Source organism: Schistocerca gregaria, chromosome 7 (genome assembly GCF_023897955.1).
Source record: "Schistocerca gregaria isolate iqSchGreg1 chromosome 7, iqSchGreg1.2, whole genome shotgun sequence".
Taxonomy (NCBI): domain Eukaryota; kingdom Metazoa; phylum Arthropoda; class Insecta; order Orthoptera; family Acrididae; genus Schistocerca; species Schistocerca gregaria.
Window position 1 is genome coordinate 357880670 of NC_064926.1, and position 6000 is coordinate 357886669.

A 6000-nucleotide genomic window follows, 5' to 3' on the forward strand; every position below is an offset into this window, starting at 1 on the left:
TGGTACGTCAAAGATATAAAAGCAGTATAAGGAATGTGAAAACCATAACGGATGCCGAGGGAGGCCCAAACCTAGTCATGGCAGAGGTACGCCAAATAACACCCATAGGAAAGCCAAGGATAGGAAAGAGCATAAAAGATCGTAACATAGACAAAGAAACACTGAAGCATAACGGCAAAGCACAGGAGTTTGTCATCAAACTGCAAAACAAATTTGATGTTCTAAGAGTGGAAGACAATCTTCACGCCGAAGACCACTAGGAAACGATAAAAACAATGGGGAAGAAGAAGCACTAGAATCATGCAGAAAAAGAAGAAGGAAGAAAATCCATGATTTTCAGAAGAATGTTAGCAAAAAGTGAAAGAAAGAAGAGCAGCGTAGGAACAGAACCAACAAGAGGATTCCAACGAAAACAACGAAGCGTATGAAAATGATAATAGAGAAACTAAAAATATTCTCGAAAGGAAAAAAGAGAGAACATGTGGTTAGTTTAAGTAAAAGAGCAGGGAAAGATAAAAGTGCAGGAAATGCAAGAGATTTTTGAAGATCAGTCAATTTTTCAGAAAAGGATGTATACTGTGGCTGTATGGCATTAAAGATAAAAGTAGCACTAAGTTCTGGAAAGATCCAAAAGTATGGAAATTTGCAGGGGATATTCTGAGGAGCTTCTAAATGTTGTAGGTAGAGGTGCAGAAATGGAGCAACAACTTGACTATCAGAGTGTAGATGCCTTCGTGGAACAGCCGACAGTGAAATGGACAACAGACTGAATCAAAATTCTAAAAAACAACAAATCTCAAGGGAGAACTGGCATAATAGTGGAATTGTTTAAGAACATAGGGATAAAAATTGCAAAACAAATGCACAAACTTGTTACTAACACCTGGTTTGAAGAGAGAATGCCACAGGAGTGGACAGAAGCGATAACAATACCATTTCATAAAAAGGCTGACAAACGACAACGCAATAACTACAGAGGCATCTCATTAATTAGCTGCGCCCATAAGGTGTTCTCCGAGAGCCTGCAGAAAAAGTTAGAACTATATTTAAATGAGAAACAAGCGGGTTTTATGAAGGATCGTTGAACTATTGACCAGGTATTCATACTGAAAGAAGCCATATTCAAATATTTGGAGTATAACTAAATGTTCAAATGTGTGTGAAATCTTGTTGGACTTAACTGCTAAGGTAATCAGTCCCTAAGCTTACACACTAATTAACCTAAATTATCCTAAGGACAAACATACACACCCATGCCCGAGGGAGGACTCGAATCTCCACCGGGAACAGCTGCGCAGCCCATGACCGAGTATAACAAAACAATGACAATATTATTTGTCGAGTTCAAGAAAGCCTATGACAGCATATCCAGAGATAAATTGTGGGAGAAAATGCAGAGATTCGGAATACCGAGGAAGATTATAAATCTTGTGAAAGTGACACTGAAAGGCTCGAAAGGGGCAGTGAAAATGGAGGGAGACTATTCCAAGGCGTTTGACGTGAAAACTGGAATCAGACAAGGAGATTGAATATCACCCCTCGTGTTCAACATTGTAATACATAAAGCGCTGGACGCAGCAACTGAAGCAGAAGAAGGAATTAAAATAGGAACATGAATGAATGTACTGGCCTTTGCAGATGACGTACCACTAATCGCTGAAAATCCGGCAGACCTTAAAATACTGGAAAAAAGACTCTTTGAAAAAGCAAAGGAACATGTATTAGAAGTAAATGATGCGAAAACAAAATTCATGAGGGTACGAGGAAATTACAGAACAAAAAAGACGAGAAACTGTGCATATCGACAACCACTTGTTTGGAGAAGTAGATGAGTTTAAATTTAGGGGGTTACCAGTAAACAACAAAACCGATGAGATGCAAGAAATAGAGGCGAGGATCAAAACTGCCTCTAGAGCATCATACTCACTACCGTCACCTACAATTTTTTCGACAAGAACCAGAGTAAGAATATATAAAACTATAATCAGTTCGGTGTTACTATGCGGGGCAGAAATTTGGAGAACAAGTAAATACACGAAGAGAAAGATAAAGGTTTCTGAAAATGAAATCCTACAAAAGATTTTTGGACCAAACTATGAGGGAGGAGAATGGCAAAGAAGAAAGAACAGAGAGCTCAGAGACCTATACTATGAACCAGATGCAGTTGCGGAAGCCAAGACAAGTAGACTAAGACAGGCAGGTCACGTCTATAGAAGACAGTAGCGATTTTTACTGAGAGATGTCTCAGAAAGTAAACCGGAAGGAGGAAGGCCTCTAGGCAGGTCGAAAATGAGATTGAGAGACCAAGTTTGCCAAGGATCTCCAGGTACTTAGAGAATGAAAAGAAGATGCTGAAGACAGAATACTGTCGAATAGGATACTTGACGAGGTCAAAAACCAACTGCGGTTTGGGGCCAGGAGAATAAAAGAGTAAGTAAAGTATTTCTTTTATGTAACTGCCTGTATCTAGTGGTGCTGTGTTTAGTCTGTGGAGCATGTATCTAAGTACTGCCTGCTTTTGAGTACTGGAAGGTCGTGATGAGTCACGTATAATTGTCGGTGTTCGGTATACATGAAACGTGCGTCTGCAGTATTAGAAAACTAAAATATCATCCGTCTGACTTGTGGTAACGGCTCAGACATGCAATGACAGCCGGCCTGCCGTAACTTTTTACTACAGTCGAACCTTGCTTATCGAGCACCTCCCACAACGAGACATTCGAACAATGACTAGAAGAAAAGTAGCAAACTGACTCACGTAACGAACAATATTCTGCATAAAGGGGCTGTTTAGTGCTATGTTTTACAGTCTTAAATAACCATTTCTGTAATCGCCTTCTAACCAGGATCGGTTCTTTGGCCACAATAAAGGATCATTAAGTCACACGTAGAGGGTAGAGCAAAGAGTGTGTTACTGTGAACAATTCAATGATAGGGTTGTTTTCATCAGAACTGGCAGAAAACCAACACCAACAATTATAGCATAGGCACAGAAGATTAATTGTCGAGGGGGACTGGAATGCGGTTGTAGAGGAAGAAGAAAGAGTTACAGTAGAATATGAGCTTGTATTGGGAATGAGATAGGAGAAGACTAATTGAGTTCTGTAGTAAATTTCTTCTAGTAATAACAAATACTCCCTTCAAGACTCAGAAGATGACAAGGTATACTTGGAAAAGACGGAGAGATATGGAAAGATTTCAATTCGATTACACCGGGTCAGACAGAGATTCCGAAATCAGATACTGGATTGTAAAATGTAGCCAGGAGCAGATACAGACTGAGATCACAATATAGTAGTGATGAAGAGTAGGCTGAAGCTTAAGACATTAGACAGGAAGAATCTATACGCACAGAATTGGGATACGGAATTATTAAGTTATTTAAGACTATAAGTACTGTAATAAGGAATAGCTCAGTAGGCAGTACATTGAAGATGGCCTTCGCTAACAAGGAAAATCACAGAAGTTGGAAAGAAAAACATGGGTACAAGGAAGGTAACTGCGAAAAAACCATGGGTAACAAAAGAAGTACTTCAGTTTGATCGATGAAAGAAAACTGTTCAGAAATGTTCAAGGAAATTCAGGAATACAGACATACAAGTCGTTGGGGGATGAAAGAAATAGGAAGTGCAAGGAAGCTAAGACGAAATGGCTGCATGAAAAATGTGAAGAAATAGAAAAAGAAATTGTTCGAAGGACTGACTCAGCAGTAGGAAAGTCAAAGCAACCTTCGGTGAAATTAAAGGTGGTAACATCAAGAGTGAAACGAGAATTCCACTCTTTCGTCCATAGCGTGGAGCGGGTAGGTGAAAGAAGTCCACTGAAGGCCTCATGTGGAACAAGATCTGTATGATATGATAGAAGAAGAAACAGGAGTCGATTTTGAACAGAAACGATATTCAATATGAGAACCAAAGTTCAAGAAAGTTTTGGAAGGCTTCAGATCAACTGAGGTAGAAGGGACAGTAAAATTCCATCATAATTCCTAAAATCATTGGAGGTAGTGACAAAAAAACAACTATTCAGAGTTCATATGTAGAATGTACGAATGTGGCGATACACCATCTAACAATTCCGAAGACTGCAAAAGCTGACAACTGCGAGAATTATCGCACAACCAGTTTAACAGCTCTTGCATCCAAGTTGCTGACAAAATAATTTACAAAGCAAACTGAAGATGTATTACATGACCATCACTTTGCGTTAGGAAAGGTACAGGCACCAGAAAGACAATTCTCAGGCTGCGGTTGATAATGGAAGTGAGACTGAAGTAAAATCAACCCACATTCATGAGATCTGTCGACCTGGAAGAAGCGTTGGACAATGACAAATGGTTCAAGATATTCGAAATTCTATGCTAACTAGGGGTGAACTATATGGAAAGGCGGATAATATATAACATATACAAGAGAATAGTAAGAGTGGAAGACGAAGAACGAAGTGCTCGGATTAAAAAGGGTGTAAGACAAGGATGTAGTCTTTCGCCTCTACTGTTCAATCTACATATAGAAGAAGAAATTACGCAAATAAAAGAAAGGTTCAGGAGAGGACCTTAATTTAGAGGTGAAACGATATCAGTTATACTATTTGCTGAAGACACTGCTATTCTGAGTAAAAGTGCAGAAGAACTGTAGGGTATGTTAAAAGGAATGAACAGTCTAATGAATACGGACTATGGGTTGAGAGAAAATCGAAGAAAGACAAAAGTAATGAGAAGTAGCAGAAATGAGAACAGCTACTAACTTAACGTAACTGGTGATACAGTAGACGAAATTAAGGAACTCTGCAATCCAGGGCGTCCGCTGTGGCCGAGCGGTTCTAGTCTCTTCATTCCGGAACTGCACTGCTGCTACTGTCGCAGGTTCGAATCCTGCCTCGGGCAGGGATATATGTGATGTGCTTAGGTTAGTTATGTTTAAGTAATTCTAAGTCTAGGGGACTGATGACTTCAGATGTTAATTCCCGTAGTGCTTAGAGCCATTTGTACCATTTTCAACCCAGGCAGCGAAATAGGTCACGGCGGTCGGAGCAAGGAGGAGATCAAAAGCGGACAAGAACTGACAAAAAGGGCATTCGTGCCCAAGAGAAGCCATAATTTGAGGAAGAAATTTCTGAGAACGTAAGTTTGGAGCACAGAATTGTATTGCAGTGAAACATGGACTATGGGAAAATCGGAACAGAAGAGAATCGAAACCGTTGATATGCGGTGCTACAGACGAATGTTGAAAATTAGGTGGACTGGAATGGTAAGGAATGAGGAGGTTCTGCGCGGAATCATAAAGGAAAGGAGTATGTGGAACACACTGGCAAGAAGAATAGACAGGATTATAGAACATATTTTAAGACATCTGGGAATAGCTTCCACGGTGCTAGAGGGAGACGTAAAGGTTAAAAACTGTATACGAAGACAGAGAGTGGAATACATCCAGCAAATAAGCGAGGACGTAGGCAGCAAGTGCACCGAATCAAACCAGTCAGAGGACTGACGACTAAAAAAAAAAAAGTCACATGTTCTCCTATAAACTACCACTCTTTAAAGCAGAACCTCCGACAACGTTGTATTCAGTTGCTTGTAGCCTAATGGGTGCAATACGCCTGGAACAGCCTTTCTCATTAACCGCACCACTGCTCGGACTTCCCTGCGGCGATTTTGCAAGACCTTTCCTTCGCCAGATCATGGTAACCCTTTGGTCCGCAGTATCTGTTCATGAATCAAATTCTGATTTGTCGTCCTTAACTAACGTGAATTCATTAAAGAAGTCCATAAGGTAGTAGCTACGCATACTACGAATTTCATTAACGACAATGCTATGACCCATTTTCTGCAAATTTTGTAGCACAGACATAAACAAATTTTTTTGCACAGCTTTCCTCGATAGTAGGATGAACTGTACTGTAGATAAAAAATTACAATACTGTATTATAAATATACTTGAGTACCTATTTTTCGAAGTGGAACACACTGACCTATTCTGCTTGGATTCGTATGGAAAAAGCGCT